The sequence below is a fragment of the Trachymyrmex cornetzi genome, unplaced genomic scaffold (genome assembly GCF_001594075.2).
Source record: "Trachymyrmex cornetzi isolate Tcor2-1 unplaced genomic scaffold, Tcor1.1 scaffold109, whole genome shotgun sequence".
Taxonomy (NCBI): domain Eukaryota; kingdom Metazoa; phylum Arthropoda; class Insecta; order Hymenoptera; family Formicidae; genus Trachymyrmex; species Trachymyrmex cornetzi.
In genome coordinates, this window is record NW_017295642.1 from 317,799 (window position 1) to 337,733 (window position 19,935).

At 34.9% G+C, this 19,935-nt stretch overlaps 1 protein-coding gene across 2 annotated transcripts in view; it reads right to left on the reverse strand.

The window, feature by feature from the left end:
- GckIII (Germinal centre kinase III) overlaps window positions 1–19,935 on the reverse strand; it is a 128,951-nt gene that overhangs the window by 73,318 nt on the left and 35,698 nt on the right. Inside the window, exon 1 of one of the 2 annotated variants that reach the window (XM_018507390.1) lies at window positions 1,645–1,750. The exons of the other annotated variant lie outside the window; for it this stretch is intronic. The gene's annotated coding sequence lies outside the window, so the exon portion shown is untranslated. Of the gene's footprint in view, window positions 1–1,644; window positions 1,751–19,935 lie in introns of those variants that run through there. 2 annotated transcript variants of the gene reach the window in all.

Below are 19,935 nucleotides of genomic sequence, written 5' to 3' on the forward strand. Positions count from 1 at the left end.
GACAATGTAATTACGCGTATAGCTTAAGGCTTTTCTCTCGAATAACCAAACTAGTGTATAATAAAGGACATCAAGAGTAGAATATATGTGGATAAACAAATAATCGAAACTTGTTAAGATGATTAGTACCTACAATATAAGTTAATTTCATTGAATTATTGATACTATAATGTAACATATGTATTTTAATGGAGTATTTTTCTTATTTTTCAGATTGAATATTTAGGAGCAAAGAAGCGGTGCAGATATAATATTAGCATCTTTAACGTCGATCGTGATAATGAAATCCACGGAGATTCCAGCAAATTTCGTCGAATTTCACAGATGAAAGTCTTGGGATCGGATCTCGCTCGAGGAAGTCGTTCCAATACGAACGGAGATATCTCTGCCAGGAGGAGATGCGCTCAAAGTGAGGAACGGTTGCGTCACGCGACGCCCATCTCAACAAGTCGCGGAAATCGGTACCGATATAGTTAGATATTCCCTCGTTCCATTACGTGTTACCCTCACGGTGTCTTACGGGACACGAAACGGGTTTCTAACGTTACCGTGCGGGATCTGATGATCCCTGACACAAGAATGATGGCCGTGAATTCATTATTTCTTGCTGAATCGAGCAACAAATAGTGGAAACCTTCGTGCAATTAAAGTTCAAAGATTTTATCAGAGAAAACAGTCAGTCGTGTTTTTTCTACACACGAAATAATTATTTTTTACACGAAAAGAATGGTTTTGCTGAATTTAGCTACAAATCTGAAAATAATTATGTTAGATTATTAAAATAATTATGTAAAACGATTTAATTGAATTTAATAAAATAATGTTGTTTTTTCGTATTAGGCGCTATATCTTCATAAAGACTCGAGCTTGGTCATCAGGAAATACGTTAATGCGAAAAGTTCTATAATTTTGCGAAGAGAGACAAGTTTCTGTTTAATCTTAGTCATCGGAAAAGTGATCGCACATGCTGTGATTTTTCGCGTTTGAACCGTTGCATGATCGGTCGAGGGTGAACCAGCATAATGAAGAAACTTCCATCTACGACTAGCCATAACTCGCAATGTCACGTTCGCGTATCAACGATGAGGATGACTCATACTGTACGACGTATTTGCATAACAAAAACCAGTATGTAAATGAACAATATGTACATATGAATTGTTAACCTCCATCCATCAGACGCAAGAAGATTCAAGTAACGAATTATAAATGTATCGGATGAGCCGGAAGGTAAATAGATGATTTTCATCAAACATTACCATTTTAACGAATGTTCAAATATCGATATATTATACAATATATAATTTTATAACATTCTCCTATTTTTTTCTCTCAAGCTCGTTTTTCAAGAAAAACTCTTTGTCATTCATATCAAATGATAATAAATATTGAAATTATATATTCATTCAATTACAAGCGTAACAAGAAGACTTCGCTTTTTGTCATCGATATAAAATTATGATAAATATTGAAATTATGTATTCATTGAATCGCAAGCGTAATATTCTATAAAAAATAAATGACATTAATTATTATAAAGACTTTTCTAATGGTTTATATGTGGGGATCAATATTTCCCGGCACACCCTTTCGAGTAGATAAAACCAATTAAATTAAATCACGGGCACGGTACTTTCCAATTACCTTTCACGTCCTTTTCGTCGCTCGCGTGTATATTACGCACCCCTTCGATCGGGAGCAGCAGGTGCTTCTCACACGGCTTGCAGGGATAGCAGTGACGATACGATGTAGGTGTCGCGTGCAGGGTGGTCGCGCATCAACTGAGAGCTTCCCTCTTTCAGGGAGACTGAATCCACAAGAAACGACAACGGCGGCGCCGCGACGCAACCCCTTAGCGGCCAGCCAACCATCCGGCCAGCCGCCCCTAGTCGCCGCCGTCACCACCCCCGAATGCATCCCCACCGTCGACGATTATCAAGAGAGGGGATACGTGTATCGCCACGCGGCCGACAAACTGGTGGGGGTGTCTGCTGGTGGAATTACTTTGTTTGGCAAAAAAACATCCCCCCCCCTCTCTCTCTCTCTCTCTCTCGCTCGCTCTATCTATCCCTTCTCATTCGGAAGGATGGAAAATTGTGGGTGGAAGGTGGAGGATGTACGAGGCCGATGTACCGAGCATGAAGGTCGCGACGGCGGAGCAGATAAATCAAAATTCGTGGCTGAACGGGTTGGTACGGATTTTTCGGTGTGGACAGCGAGAACATGACACTGGTTATGTATAAGTTAGAATGCGGTCTGACGGAAGAAACACCTAATATTTGAAACCGTAAAACATACAATAAAATCGTAAATCTTCACTTTTTGCAATTTACTGCTTAGTAATTCACGGAAATAATAATCTGATTATTGTGAAGCAAATATAGAATACTATTGCAATTGTAGATAGATCGTTTTTACAGTTTTAATAATTTTAATTTCAATAATTAAAAAAAAATATAATAAAAAAAATAATTACTTTAAGAAAGTTTGGATATTACAAATTCTTTTTTTACTTTTTTGTTTTGTTAATTTTTTATACCTATACATATACATTTATTATACATTATAGATAACGAATTTACAGGTTTAATAAGTAATAATTAACATGTCTTCTTTGTTGAATTATTGTTTTCATGTATTGTGTATATCTGCAAAATATTGTATGTAATAACCTTTTTATCAATTAGTATTGCAAATAATTTCCATACTATGAAAACATATTGGTCCTTATAGAATATTACGTTTTAATGCGACCCGGATACGTCAAGTTTTTTCTTCGCTATAATCCAGTTGACCATTTTAGTCACTTTCAATCTATCTTATGTGTCTCACGTTATGAAATACTTGGCTAATTGGATTTATTTCATATCCGTTATATTAAAAGGAATGTAATATTCGATTCCTTTTTCATCCACTTGGCATATATTTTTTTCTTTTTTTAATTAAGTTTTTTTTAGGGACACAATATAATCTTCAAGTTTAAGAGGCGCCTTTCACGACGATTGAGTTTTACGAGAGATGATTGAAGAGGGCAAAGCAACGAGAAGCTCGAGACGGCAGAGAGAGAATAAATTACAATTCACTACACGTTACAGATTTGGAAAACAACCGGTAATCCATTACCGTCGAAGACTGAATTTTATTGTTAAACTTACTAAATCATAAAAAATAGAAAAAAATACTGCTTTTATAAATCTAATCTAAAAACACGAAATAACAACGTAAATAACATATAACATATGTGCAAATAAAAGAAGTTTACCGTATAAGTTTTGGAGAAAAAAATGCATAAATTATTACATAAACATATATATATATATATATATATATATATATTAAATTCGGCAACTGCTTCGTTACGCATCCCTTAATGCAACGTTACTTGCTAAAAAAGGCTCGAGAACATAAACTCGCAAACAAGAAGTTTCTTTCTGTCTAGAAAAGTTCACAACGGTACCATAGAGACAAACGAGAGTGGCGCAAAACTAAAGCTAATATACTGGAGACTAGAGAGCAAACGTTACGAGCGTGACTGCAAGAAAATTAAATTTTGGATAAATAGTACAGAAAAAGTGCGCCAATAAATTAAGTTAATAACACATTTCCGCTAAACAAATACGGGAAGACGGACTTGCGTATACAAGAAGCTAACGTTATTATGTAAAAGAAATTCTGAAATTGTTTGCAATTAATTCTCAAATAATTTCTATAGAAAATATGAGCGTTATTATTAAAAAAAACGTTATCAAATTAAATAAAATACGACGTACTGTATAATTGAATAATATTTTCTTGAGAAAACTGCAAGTATTCCGAGAAATACGATTGATATTTTATCAGATGGTAACTTTTAGATAACTGCATTAAAACTGCGATAACTGAGAAATTTGCTCGTGAGAGTTACGAAGTTAAGAACCGTAGAGTCGCGGAGCCATCGTTTTTGCGCGTTGTCGAGAGCGATGATGGAGATAAATTAGAAACCGTCGAGATAGGCGATGCAAAGTAAGGAACGAAATCCGTATCAGTCGTCAGGGCTTGACAATTTCCTCAGGGTGCGCATCAGAATGACATCGTGAGGATTCTTGGGTGGATGCACGAGACGCTGGAAAGTGCGAGGGATTGATGATACCGGGATGCATCCAACCCGTTGGCGCGAAATAAGTTTGGGAGATAAAGCTTGGCTAGAATTTATCGGGTCTCCACATCACTCGATAATAATTCCGATTGGAAAATATTCGAGAACGATGAAATGTAAATATTACATAACAATCATAATCATCGAATATTAAATATTAAATATCCATGTCTCATATAGTTGTTTCAATTCGTATTTTTCGTCATTTCATTCGATTGTAAAATAGAGTTACGGCGTAAATATATATATATAAAACAATTTCGAAAAATAGAAAGGGAATAAAAAAGTTGCTAGAAGAGTCCTGCATCATTGATTTGCATAAAACGAAGTGCTCGCGAATTACAATCTCGGAGGAGACACACTCCGTATCTTAGACGGCTCTTTTCCCACGGGACGACTTCTCACGAAATAAGAGATACCGTCGTTTCGAGAAATGGCAATCTACCGGCGTGGGATGCGCACGAAAAAAATGGGCGTAGTTTTCACCCTATAGCTTTTATCTGGCGCGAGATACAGAATGCGGAAAAAAAAAACATACCAAAATAAAGTTCTGTGAAGTGACGGTAGTTACAGACCAGCCTCGCTTCGTGAATCAAGCACGAAAAACCGGTTCTCCAGAATGAAGCGCAGCGGAGAATCTTACGGTGCATTGAAAGCAACCGAGGAAATTCAACGTATGGATCAATGAACGGAAGATCAATCGTGTCAAGGAGGTACAAATACGATGAGTCGTCCCCGTTGTGCACCATCTAATTTCATGCAATTCTGCACCCGTGTGTAAACACCGGCTAAATTCGGACAAGTGCTTATTTTTCTCGCTGAATTCATCTCTTTCGGCGTGGATTCCTTCACGATGGTGGATCTGCGCTATATTTAATGTCTATGCAAACTATAGATGTTAATTTAATCAAATGTAAGAGAAAGTTTTCAAACTTCACTATTTCTTCAGGTTTTCAAGACTCAGATTTCTTTTGTTACATCTTTTATGTACACGCAAGGAGGGCTTGACAACCTGCTAGTTAAAAATTGTCCCTTGGTCAATTTTTTGCGTTTTATATGAGCCGAGAATATTCAAACTAAGTCTCGCATTCGCGAATTATGTGAAAACTTTCTTGGGAGCCCATAATGACTACGAAATTACGCGGTAGTATCGTCATTGGTTGAAAGTTTTATATTCAAAATTCCTAACGTGGTACTGAACCTGATACAAAGCTTTAAATATGACAATCTCTCTCTGAATATGATTCACAGAATAGTATAATGAGATCGAGTTTGAATTGTAGGCAAGAGACGGGAACTCATAAAGTTGAAATTACCTCGGTAATTTACAAAATACAATTTCCTTGATTTATGATGTATCTCTGATATTTCGTCATATCATTTATTTACGAGTTAATAATTATCGCAAGAGAGTTATGTTGAAAAATAATACAAATATAAAATTGCCTTGAGGCTGTAATAAATTTTGTAAATACATTTCAGACAATTATTAACTCAGTCTCATATATTATAAATTACATATTGCTCTATTCCTGATGTATTTTACATAATTATTATGTCTAATTCATGTATAATAAAAGTTAGAATAAAAAGCGAATAAATACATTATCTCGAACATGACGAAATAATCGGTTATATAGCAATGTACCGGATTTTCGTGTAATTGTTCGGTTCGATTACCCATCGAAATCGCGAGGGTATTAACTCAAGCGGATAATGCGAAAACTAAAGCTCTGCACAAGCATGTGACCTGGACCACAATCGAGAAGCAGTCTGTGGATATTCAAGCGTCGTCCGTATATCAGCCATTCCCTCACAACCCAGACAAGGGATTGACGTTAAGTATGTTAAATTAATTAACGTTAATTAATGCTTCCCCGAGGACTGTAGGAACGACGAACACACGCGGAATACAGTGCAGAGATTACCGCTTCCCTCAGCGAGAGTTCATTAAAAACTACTGGAGCTATTTATTGCGTTACCCATGCGAACACATGCGGTCGCACATAATTGCCTGTCAAGGAAAAAAAAAGAAAACTAATTTCATCTCTCTTAACTATCATATACACACGAGAGAAAACATAATCGGCTTGTGCCAAAAGTTAACCCTATGCTGTAATAAAAATGCAGAGTTTCCATACAGACGATTGATTCATCAAAGATAAATGTGCCCGCGAGTGAAACTTTGATGAATCGGTCCATTAAAATGTATATTCCGAGAGGATTCAATTGGCATTCATTAACTCGATTACTCTTCGAAATGCATAAATCATATATAGAAAGAATTATACCACAAAATACTTTCTATTGCGTTGTTATATTTGTATATACATCGAGATCTTCGTTTATTATAATTTATTAGCAATTTAACACTTATATCATTCCAATTGACACATTCCAATTGACGAGTTAATATTTTCAAAAGTCATTAATATTAATTTATTGGCTTAAGCAAATTGAATTCGAAATCTTATTTAAGTGGAGACGAGATATCCAAGATCATATTTGAATACTTAAGTACTTCCATTTGAAGAAAAAAAATTCCTCTCTCGAAAAACTCTGATCAAGACAAAAACAGGTTAAAATTTCCATTTTCATTTTCCACCGCGGTGGAACGATTCAAAACATCTGAAATCGGCTTTCAAAACTTGACCTTCTCAGATAAACTCAATCTGCAGACAAGACTCCGACGACCAACTTCCCGCGTATATATACCGGGGGATAGCCACAATGTCGCCACAAAGACTAGACGCGTTTCCTCATCTATGTTTGCGCCATTGTGAGTCAGAGGAGACGAATGAAGCAATTGGCATTTCAGAATTGCGGAAAGTCCAATGAAATGGCGCAAATTCGTAAGATCGCCTTTTCACGGATTATCACTAATCTGACTTGCTGATATAGAATATCATGTATCATTGTTTACCAATATCAAAACGTATCACTTGAGACAAAGAAAAATGCATCTGATAAAATTGTTTATCACAGTTCGATAATTGGAAAAATGATAAAAATAATTGCAATATAAGTATACGCTGAATTTTTGTTTTAAAATATTGGAGTACCTAAGCAGAGGAAGGAGAAAGTTTTCCTGTGTATGGGCGTATAAAATATTATTATATTTAATTATTTCCAATAGTTAAAACTTGCTATTAATCAACTTGTCAAAATCAATTAATTGCTATAATTTAAGTAATACTTGCATATAAGAAATTAAAAGACAAAATGAACTGTACGATAGATATTAATAACAAATGGTAGATCGAATCGAGAGTAAGAGCTACTATTAAGCGCACAGAATTTTACACGATAACTAATTTCAATCGTTATAGTTAACTCTTTAATGGTAAGGTTGGGGTTGCTACCTACGGCTGGTCAAAGCGTTTTGTATTTTACCGCAATTATAAAGTCAGTAAATTTTATTGTATTTTTCATCTATAAATAAATAGAGAGGGAGAAGTTCCATGTGTTATTATTTATTTTTTTACCTATCGATTAAAGATAAAAAAGAAGACCCGATCTCGTCTTTCTAAATAGTTATAAAAATTTATTACTATTAGAGATATGAATAGTATTAAGTAAATTTAAGAAAGTACATAGTTATTCATTACAACTACAATTGCATCTATTGAATAAAAATTTATTTTATTTACCATTTATGTCTTGATATTTTACTATTTAATATTTGAAATTATCTCCTAACCATAGTTATTTTACTACACAATTATAGTCAGAAATGCCAAACCCTCTTTTCTTAATGCGACTTTAATTAATCTCCAGAATACCGAAATTCTGTACGGCGGTTTGAGATAGGCTCCTTTCACACGTATCCCAAAAGCCCACGTGTCATCTTTCCAATCCTTTTTAACGGTAACTTTCGGTACCGAGAAGATCCCGATTCTAAATTATTGTGTTCGCGTGTCCGCTCCTTGGCATGCCAGGATTATCGGGATTTCGTGCCCGGCGTTCCGAAAGATGAATAATCGCTGCAGAGCTACGATTCCCGTGGGACGAATAGCAATTCGTGTCGTGGACGTTGAGCATTCGCCGTTACGTACATAAAAGAACACCCGTTAGATAGACTGGCCGTTGCAATAAACGAGATCTCGACATGGATGAGGATTTGCATCGAGAATGAGGATAACGTAGGCAATTTAACTGTCCTACGCTTCGTCTCTCATCACGGGAATCAGAAAAATTAAGGGAAAAATATGTTAATTGCGTAGAAAAAAAGATCAGGTGAAATCTAGCTGCGGGTAAGTCGGACGGTGATTAAGCGACTGCTTATCTTGGTTTACGTACTTATTCAGTGACGAACTGCATAATATTGAACTTGTAATTAGCATTGGAGACCTTATTGGAAAAACGCATATATAAATCTCTAAAAATCGATAAAAATCCTCGACACATCGCTCCTTTACTTCATAAGTGACATAGTTTAAAAAACATGATTTTCGAGTTATTAGCATGAATGATTTACGTAAATCATAAAAGATAAACTAATTTAACTTTAAAAAATCGTCATAACTGAAAAAAAATGTTTTAAGAATTTCTTAAATCAAATTAAAATGTTAAAAAATTTGATCATATTAAAAATATATTAATCTTATGGATAATATTTAATTATTCATTAATTTTCTGTCAAGTTAAATAATTTTTCTCCTTTGAGGGAACTCAATTTTTTTATTTGTGTCACTTTTGAAATAAGGAAGCGATTCAAGCGATATGTTTTTTTCGAACTCGTGAAATGAATTGAAACTTATTTTGATTAATGTTGCTGCGTACATGAGTGTGTCTCGTAACGTTACGCACGACACATTATATTACCTGTCGTTTTCTTTCTGGAGAATCTGTTTGCAAACTGGCACAGAGGAAGGAAAGTAAAGCCGCGACAAAAAGAAAATAATGGTTGCATAACTTTGACGGGGGAAAACTCCTCAGAGGCGCTTTCATTCGCACAGCCCACAGCTCACCCCTATTAATGTATAAAACTCTACTACAAATCTTATATCCTTTGTTTCGCAAAAATAGCGGATCGCTAAGCGGTAAGTACAGGAGCGATGAGCGCAATGCGCTCGCCTTTATACTTATAAATCTCGCAAAGACGCACAGCGTACGTACGTATCAAAGAAATACACTCCTTTTCGCGATCGCTCAAACGGACCAACGGGAAATCAGGAAAACTTGGCACTCGAGACACGTTTACCTCGTAACTATCGTGTGCACGTCGCGTCGATCGCGAGAAAAATACGAACAAACGACGGTAACGCGCGTCGTGTTTATACATCGACGCAGTATAAATTATCGCCTTGGCGACATGTCACATGGCCTATAAAAGCCGCTCTTATTACGTTCGTTTTGAATTTATCGGGAGAACAATGTCCATTTGACACTCCTGTGTTTGGAGATACCTGCTAATATCTATACTTGCGTTACCGATTACCATAATAGCGTTTAATAACATATAATCATCTCTGAAATCGTTTCATGTATATTATCATTTATCATGTGTAACATCAATCAAAAAATTCTGTCGGTTTTTTAGAATTATAAAGTTTAATGTGCGTTTATGACATAAAAAAAAACCCGATAGATTGTATTTTAATACCGCAGTGACATTGAAAATAAAACATATCTCGTTGCGTTCAGCAGAAAAAGTAGCTTTGTAATTGTTGTAAAATTTTTTTAAATGATTGTTCTTTCTTGCCCTTAGTTCTTCGCTGGATTTAAATGTATAAACCAATTATGTTAAGAATCTTGCAATAATTGCAAAGCTGTGTTTTCTGTCGAATGAAACCACTGTAGAGTTTACTTATATACAGAAAATTGGAAAGGAGATGCCATTGTGAAAATTGATCCGGAAATGAGTACCCTAATTTCAGGTATTCACTTGTATGTTGTCAAATTTCAACTTAAGCAAAGGCTGTGCCTTCACAGAAAGCCTAGCATATCTTTCAAGCCTTTGTCACAAGCTTAAATTCAGCATGTAGACAGCATACAAGTGCGAATAATTGAGGTTGAATTATTCATTTCCGAGTCAATTTTCACGATAACACCTCCTTTCCAATTTTCTGTACATAAGTAGACTCTACAGTGCGTCTCGTTTTCAATGTTACTGATATTGTAACGTAATTTTTCATATTATATTATGCATTAAACTTAATAGATTTGGAAAAACAACAGAACTTTTCTTGTTACCTGATATTCATTGGTAGCGAAAAATGCGTTCTATATTGAAGAGATACTTCTTTGCAGCATATGCCGAGTTAAATATATTCATATATAATGTTCTCTGTGTTTAACGGAAACCCATTAATCAAGTTTTCGCTCTTTAAGAATTTCTAAAAATGACGTTAATACTAGAGTCTAAAATCTACGAGATACAATCTACATGATTTCATTTAGCGGAACGGCCGAGCTCGTTACGCTTTCCCAGGCTAATTCCCAGCTTCATCCAGGGGCGTAATCCCGTGGAATCAAGTTTTGTCCCTCTCATTGGTCCATGTTGCGGTTAGTAGTTGCCAGCCGAATCTCTCTAAACTTCATGGCCTCGAGAGCTGGCCACTGGAAATCGTCGCATCCTCTCTAATCCATGAAATCTCCACAAAACCGATCGCATCTGTTGTACGAATGGCCAAAAAGAAAACACGTACCTATTTATTCTTATACACCGTGGAATCGCCAATTGTGTACTTTTAATCGTCAATTAACCTTCGTGTAACACTCTTTATCATTGCGAATTTAAACGAGTAATTTTGTCAGACACCTTATCGCTCCATTCGTGTATTTATTTTAATTACATTATATTACGAGCAATATGGTTTTCGCGAAACTAAAAACGCACCAAAGTGCGATGACTGACTCATTCTGGAGAAGCTGTTATCGCTTTTATGATAGAATCGCAAATCGTAATTTTACGGAATTCACGTCAGGAAACCTTCTTTATGACGTAATTTTACTCTGTTTTATAACAAAGAAAAAGTATCTTGGTCTACGTTACATATTATATTTAAAATCTCTTCCAAGTTTTCCGTAGAATTGTGTAAAGCAAAGTAAGCAGCTTTTAGGCTTAGCATGTACATTCAGAAAATTAATTTCCTCTCTTAACCTCTGATATCAAGAGCTTCTTCGTTCACAAATATTCATGTAAGATAAAAAATACCGTTACACAAAAGTTATGAAAATAGAAGCTCGTCATAAATTGGAAGAAAAATGTTTCGAAATCGCTGGATTATATTACAACGTAAGATATTATATACGCAAGGAAGTTGGATGGAAAGACAATAAGAAAATTTCAGCAACGCACCATTCCGTATAATTTCCATTTTGCTGAATGTCTTTCGAAAGTAAATATTTCGGAGGTAAAAATTTCAGTATGTGATTGCAAATGTTCCGAAATCTTCCTTCGAGAAAGCCATGAAATTCTGATGAAAATTACATAACCATAACCTGATATAATTTCATGTTTTAAATGAATATATAACAATTGTAATATGTAATAATAAAAGAGATATGGATAATTATATAAAATATCACTCACCCCGAAATGCATTAGACTTTAAACAGGAAAAGAAATTACCTGTAACAAGACAGAAAATACAAAGATTAGTACAATTCAAATGCACGTACATGTAACACATCTTACATATCATAAGTATATAGTGAGTGTAAAAAGAGTGTAAAAGGAGTGTAAAAGGGTTTATACAGAGAAAATATCTTTTAAAAAAACCTTATTTTTAGAAAGTAAATATTAGCAATTTGTTAACAAAGAATTTAAAAAAATTATATATTTTTCAAAATTATTTTACCTAAAAAGATTGTGCAATAATTAAAACATATTATCTTAACAATAAAATAAAAAATTGTGTTATTTACGTACACAAAGTGTTCGTACCCGAGAAATGTATAATTTCTAAAAGCATGAACACTGTTATTTTTACGAAGCTCTTTTGTGTATATTAGAACGTATAACAAAACGTATTTATTCTTAATAAGTAATTAGTTATTTTCTAAATAAAACTTTTTTATAAAAAAATCTTTCCTCTATGGATTCTTTTTACATTCACTATATTTTACTGAATTAATTCGGAGCAACTTTTGTAATTTGGAATGCTGACAAATCAATAATGGCAAGACAACGTGATATTTGACTCGCAGCGTACGCAGGAATTTCGAATTAAGTGCAAAGTCGGCGACGGCGGCGGCGGCGGTTCGCATTGCGCCATAGATCAGCATAATCCCACTTAAAAATATAGCGTAGGTACTGTGAAAGTAATTAAATGCAGAGCGAATCAGCCGGCGCCTAAGTCGCGAGACAATTTCGCGGTGCCGTGCACGCTTACTTCCGCCGACTTGCCTGCGAAAAAGCTCACCCACGCTGGAAACGAGAGAAAATAACGACAGTAATAACGGTTGCCTACGTTCGTCCTAACGTTCTTTCGCGACGCATCGCCCGAATTCGTCCATGAATTTTAATCGGTCGGCCGGACGAACGTGGCCGCTGTATACAACGAACAGCGTAAACATTGTGCTTGCATTTCTAACACATGCGCGTTGTGGCGGTAAAATATTAATTGCTCGTGAAATGCGTCCGAAAACGCGAGAAAATAAAAGCTCCCTTGCCCGTATGAGAATTAACGTATGGAACACGTGGAATAGGAAAGAACTCTTAATTACTGCAGTAATTGAAACCGTAATTAAGTACCAACATAATACATAGATATAAAGTAACGACTAATGGTTAATTAAAAAAAGCTTGCGCCGAAAATCGACTAGCAATGACAATTCAAAAAAAAAATCAAAAGAACAAATTCGTAATTGAAAAGTTCACATATTCACATAATTAAAATGATTTACTCCAGCAGTTCAGGACTGTTTTTCAAGACCGACAAATAATCGGCATACGATTTGCTTGAGCTGAAAATTATAAAAATTCACAAAAATATAATTAGACACCAAGACTTTGCCTTGACCAAACATGGCTCTCTTAATGTGTGTTAAATTAATTCTTATTTGTAGAAAATCTCTTCCTCGAGAAAAAAAATTTAGCAATATAATAATACCATTATAACAATAATGGTTATTATGCTCCAAAATGCCGAGTGTGCTCGTTAATTATGTTTGCCTTTTCGAGCTTGGTAGGTAAATGTACGCGAGAATACGAGCATGTAACAAAATATGGAGAGACGCAGATAGCAGTATTATACCGTGCTGTTTGTAAATGTCGTTGTTAATACAGATAACACGAAACATAATGCCGGGCAATTAAAATTCTACGTGTTTTCGGAGGAACTTTACGCAATCATGTAAGATTAGATAGATAAGTCGAAATGAATTTCTATTCGTGTAAGAGCTTCAACATTTTTCCCATTCTCTTCCTATGATATCGTTGTCTCTGCGAGTGACCACCGCAGTTTCTCGGTTTCATCTAGTTTTTCGCAGATGAAATTCTCATCCCGGCCGAGCGGATCTCGTTTTGTTTTATGAATACAAAGCCGTAGCACGTGGTGATGTTGGCGGTGTGCAAGCAAGTACGATATTATCGTGCGACGTGCGAAAATAGCGTAGCGATATCGCGCTCTATTATCGTTGTCACTCGCAGGTATATATCGTCCGTGTGATTCACGCTCGTATCCCGCCAACCGAGTACGACGAGGAGTATGTCCCATATGTCACGAGCTTAATATACTTATGTCTGCTTCCATGCTAAGCGACGGTGTTCATGAAGCCTATTTCACGCAAGGCACAAGGCAAAGGCGCATGTCGTCGCGCTGCAGCTCTCCTTTGTTAACGACCGAGAATTACGAAACTGCAAGTTACACCGACATTAGAGGAGCCGGTTTTTTCTAGATCAGCGATGCATAACTCACGATGGGTTCCTACGTCATTCTTTCATAACGACGAACTCGGCGTATTTGTTCGCGTTCCGCATATTTGTATTTTCCATTACCTTTGCGTTACTACCACTGTTGCCACCTTTAGATTAGTATTTCGTCGGAAGTCGAAAAAAAATAATGAAAATGTTCGACACAATAGTTTGTCGCTAACTCAAAAAAAGTCATCAAGATTAACTCGGAAATAGTCTCACCTAGGATGAGTTTTATCTTAATAATAAAAAATTGAAGAAGCTCTGTCACAATTTTTCTTATTTCATCTTACTTTTTTAAAGAAAATATTGAATAAATTTACATACATAATGGTCTCGAATGATAAATTATAGAATAATCAATAATATACAAAATGTAGCTAAAAATAGTGACTTTTTAATTAAGATGCAAAAAATATCTAAAGTGACAGGAAAGAAAATTAGATTATTTCCAGGTTAAGCTCTGTTGTACCGGATATTTCTTTTCTGGAGAAAAGTTGACTGTCATTCTTTCACGTAATTTGAATATGCATACCGTTAATAAAACTGATAAGATTACCACTCTATACTACTATTTCTTCATAAAAAGAAGTCATTAAAGCAGCTAGTCAAAGATTCGTTCAAAAAACCGGATAGATAACAACCATGGTTATCATCCTACGATGTTTCAGATCTTAACTGAAAGTCGTAAAACTTTATGTACAGACATTCATTCAAAAAGTGTATTCATTAAATTAAATGCAATAAAGACTATATGAAAGACATATCTATCTACTTCTTATTCTCTCTTTTTTGTTACTGTATGTTATAAAATTGGTTAAATTGGAACTAAGCCTTCAACACAATGACAGCGAGCGATAGCAAGCTGACTAGGATCCTGCTAAGACTTTATAATATTGTATAAAAGACCAGCGATGCGGTTACACAGGAAGGTTGAGCTAAAGTACTTATTCTATCGCGGTATCTTCATTCGTGACGATGAAAATGCATAATCTTTCGTTAGTCTACGAGTGGTTTCAAGAGTACACAACGGGACCGTGCACTCACGTCTCCCAGCCACGTCGTTCTAAAGTCGTTCCTCGTAAAAGCGTCCACACATCATGGCGGGGATCGATAGACACGAGGACTTTTATCGCTGAGATAAATTACGTTTGCGTAAGAAAGGGAGTTTACGTGGCGTTACGTGACGCCGGTAAATGTTGCGAGACACACAGGAAGCCAGAGCGTGCGATGAAAACGATCTACTACCGAAGAACTAAATTTAGCATCCTGCAAAGAAGCGTAATCAGCAAGAAAAGATATAATCCAGGCAAACAGGTTGTCATAAATTACTAAATAATATTAAATACTGGATACTGATATTGCATAATAAATTATATTTGAAATTACTTCAGAATTATTTGATTATCTTTTAAAATTATCTATTAAGATTACACGAATACTTTCTCGCTGAGCAATGATTATGCAAGCTGTTGACCTTCGCGAAACCTATTTGTCTTCGTTAACGGGCGCCATGTGTATAACAGTAAGACGGTAATGCTCAATCGAGTTAAATGTACGCTGCATCTGCGATTCAGCTCGTCTTTGAGTATTCCGACGTGTCGAGATTCGCCTGCCGAAACTGTCTGATTAGAACTGTCTTCTCAATTAAAAATACTCATCTCCTGATACCTTTCTTTTATGTCGTTGTTATCATCAAAGTCGCCATAGAACAGAAGCTGCGGTATTAAGAGCTATTGATTACTGGCACGTGGAAGAGCATTATCTTTTAATTAAATTTGTCAAATATCAGAGATCGATATCAATCGTGTAAATATACATTCACTAATAACAGGTTTCAGTTTATTCGTAATATGACGCAAATATAATATTTGCACAGCTGGAAATTTGTGTAAAATTTAATATATATCCCAAACAATCCACTTAAATTTTTATATCAAATAAATTTCGTATTAAAATAACACAAAATAAATACGTAAAAGTAACACAAATATTATGTAAAAATTAAAACAAAAATTTTATTCATTTTATTCATTTATCTTAGAATCTTCGTTTAAAGAAAAACATTTTTATGTTATTCGTTCACTTATATATAAATTGTGTTATTTTAATACTAAGAAATGTTAAATATCAATTTAACACAAAATATTCAAATAACTCCATCATATGTTAAATTAACACTCAGATGTACTAAACATTCAACACAAAATTTTAATAAGGACTTAAGTGGATCATTTCTAACGCAAATATAAAATATTTTTACTATGTGTTATTACTAATAATGTCACAAAATCTCATGACGTCGAAACGAAAACAGGGAAAACTAAAATGGTTCGTCTGAAGCTCAATTTCGGTGCGAGTCAGCCTGTATAAAAGGGTAGAAATCCTTGAGTGGGGAAGGTACGTCTACTTCGGTTGTTACCCTGGCCATCGACCGTCTACGAACCGCCGCGTCCTAGGGCAAAGACCTTCGCTCGATATATATTCCATCCGACAGTCTCCATCGTCTTTTAGTGACGCGATAAAAATGTTACATTGTAGATATCAGTTAGATTTAGAAATCAGTTGGATGTTCCGCGATACAACCTGTGATAATATGAAGCGTATACTAAAGCAAAACGTTGTAAGTGTATTTTTAAAACTTTTCAAGAAAAAGGAAAAACTTATTTTCTCTTGAAAACACTTCCAAAATTCGACAATTACCGTAATAACTAAAGATATGAACAATTAGTCTTTACAATAATTTTTAATAATTCTATAGTGTAAAAAGTCGCGTTAAAATTGCTAAAATTTCCAAACGTTGTAGATCTAAGTAAAGTGCAAGTCAAAACATTGTGAGTCTAACAATAAGTAAAAATGCCAATTGCACTTACAACTTGTGGTCAATTTTTTCCACTTGTAACAGTACTTCACACCAAACATTAGTATGTAATAGAATGCGGCACTTACAACCCACTCATACAATAAAATGCATTTTTATCATTTTGGCACTTGTAACGATTTGCCGTGGCACGCTTCATATATTACGCAAAACAATATTAAATGCATTGGAAATCAGTTGTGTTTATAATCGGAAAGGAAAGAACGCGATTTAAATTAATTAGCGGAATTTCTTTTGATCGACCATGCGGCACATCATGCATACTTTATCGTGAAAAGATCGAGTGACGCGAATGAAGCAACGCTTTCAATTAAAGTCAGAGCAAAAGCGGATGCTTCGCGTATTCCTAATGTGTTACCATATTTATTCTAACCATCTGTTCGTTCCTTTTCGATCTCTATTCTCTGAAAGATAAAAACGTTTTCTTCGATACCTCTTTTTCTCACAATAGTATTTCGCCAGTTAATTGACCGGAAATCACGGATTTTTAGATTTCGTGCAAAAACATACGTTTTATATTGGCATGAAAAATTGCTATTTGCTCTGATTACAGCAATTAAATGCCCCGCTAATCTCAATCAGAATTTCATGCAAACAAATTAATTAACATAAATGAGATTGAAATTAAAAATTAAAATTAAAAATGTTATTCATGTTTCTTATCTATAATATCTTCACTTTTCTATTATAATAATTCTATTTGAAGCACAAGAATGTGCAGCAGACGTCTACAAACAATATCCATTATTAATTTGCTCTAACCAATCGTAAAAGAAATTAAATGCAATTTTGAGATAATTATCTCTAGTAGGTTAGTCTATTATATACATCGCGTGATCACGCACTGCCGATTGTTTTCCGTATGATTTAATAATTTGATAAAGTCAATTAAATCATAATAAATAATGTTAGATGCGTGAATTATTTCAAAACATTGTTGGCACTAAGAAAGAGAATTCCTACAATGGAATCTGTAGTCTTTCTATGAAAAGATACTGTGCGAGAGAGAACGAGTACCGTTGCTTCCACGCCCCGGCAATGACTCTTTCGTAGTCGACATGACGACGCTGTTTTACAACTTCATCGGTGCTGCAGTGAAAAAACACGGAAAGGAATCTATCGCATTTGCCGGAGCCATCTGGCTGCATCGGACGTTCTCGTGCTGTTGCACATAATATGACTGTATTATTAATATGTATACGTGATAAAATTGCTTTTAATTAAATATAATTACGTAATGAAATACACATATTCCATACGCAAAAATTGCATGTACATGTGAAGTTGTTACTTGGTACAGTCATATGTTGTTTTCAAAATACGCGTGACTTGGCGATTTATTATTATTCGTAGAAGCGTGGTCGACTTTATTAAATTATTATTTCAAAACACGTGCGTCTTTGTTAAAATTTTTATGTTCAATTTTTAACATATTCAAGTGTTAATTCAACATGTAATCGTGCAATTTGAATCATTTAACATAAATAATTAATATTCAACATTTTCTAGATAATAATAAAAAATAACACAATTTATTAGTAATAAATAACATAAAAATAACATGTTTTAAAATGTAAATTCAAAAAAAAAAAATATGCTTACAAATTGTATCAGTGTTTTTGATATTAACTTTTTACATAACATTTGTGTTATTTTTAATATATTCATTTTGTGTGAAATTAGCACAAAAATTGATGAATCATTTCGGATACATGATTGTATTAAATTTAGCCCAAATTTTTCAATTGTTTGTAAAATTATTTCGTACTGTCATTCACAAAATGATAATACATATTTTAGGAAGTCAACGGTTCGTGAAATTCGTACGAATTCGCCGCTTCCTAAAGTTATTTAATGTAATCGTTCACGTCGTTTCTGAAACAATTTGCGATCAAACATTTCGCACGTGCCTCGCAAATTAACGCATTTCCCCATGTTTGCCGAGGTTCCCTTGGGGCCATTGATATTCAAATCTACCCGCTTATCAAAACGCGACAATGTTCCTCGACTTTTGTCGAGAAATAGCTATGAAAGTGGAACGTGTTAGAAAGTAATGCGGAAACGCCGAGATATCTCAAGCATTTTTAACCGGTCGACCTAATTCTATTTTTGGTGGAATTTTCGATATTCTTCGACATGCAATGCGGGTGTCCAAATATTCGTTCGAAATGTTAGCGAAAGTAGATCATTGCGGCGCACGTACATTCTTCATGAAACGTGGAATGCGATGTCTTCTGGTTTTAAATCCGCTACATACGGCTTCCTATGCATGAGTTCGTTTGCATCGACAATGTCAATACTGTATTACAAAATTATTTTAAGAAAGGAAGAGAAAACAAGAATGATTAAATCGTAAAAAATAAGAGATTATCCAAAGTCATTATTTATGCACAATCATTGATTGCGCGTGCCGTGTGTTCGCAGGATCGCAAAGGTTTAAATATAAAATGCACGGAGAAGAGGGTAAAGATACATCATTATGGTGTTACTTTTTAACGGATGCTGCCATTTTCCGTTCGACCGCGCCATCCGATCGGATGCCTCGAACGTGAAATAATACAGCAGAAGATTCCAGACGGGATGCTGGACGATCGATTTTCTTTAATTATCCAGCAAGTGCCAGTACGAGGCAAAGCGAGGCGTCGAATTATTCAGTGGCTTTTAGAAGGTAAGGAACTGATAATCTCCGATTCTTGTCACGATCCTTTTATCGGGAATGATACTAATGGAAAATGATAATACGAGGCTTTGATGGCTGTGCCAAGAAAGATTACAGCTCTGCTGTTAAACGTTAAATATACTCAAAAGTGTAAAATATACGGACCTTAGCTACTATGCATGCTGACGATACTGATATCGACGATACAAGAAATTGTGATAATATGTTAAACGTAGCAACATAGCTAATAAGAATAGCTACGTGTTCTCTAAAGTAGGAGGAAGTAAACATAAATACGAGTAATAAAAATTTAACGAGCCTCAACATTTTTAAATCTCGTTACAGTCACATACATAAATAACTATTATATTATACAGCTATACAGAAAGTATATCGTT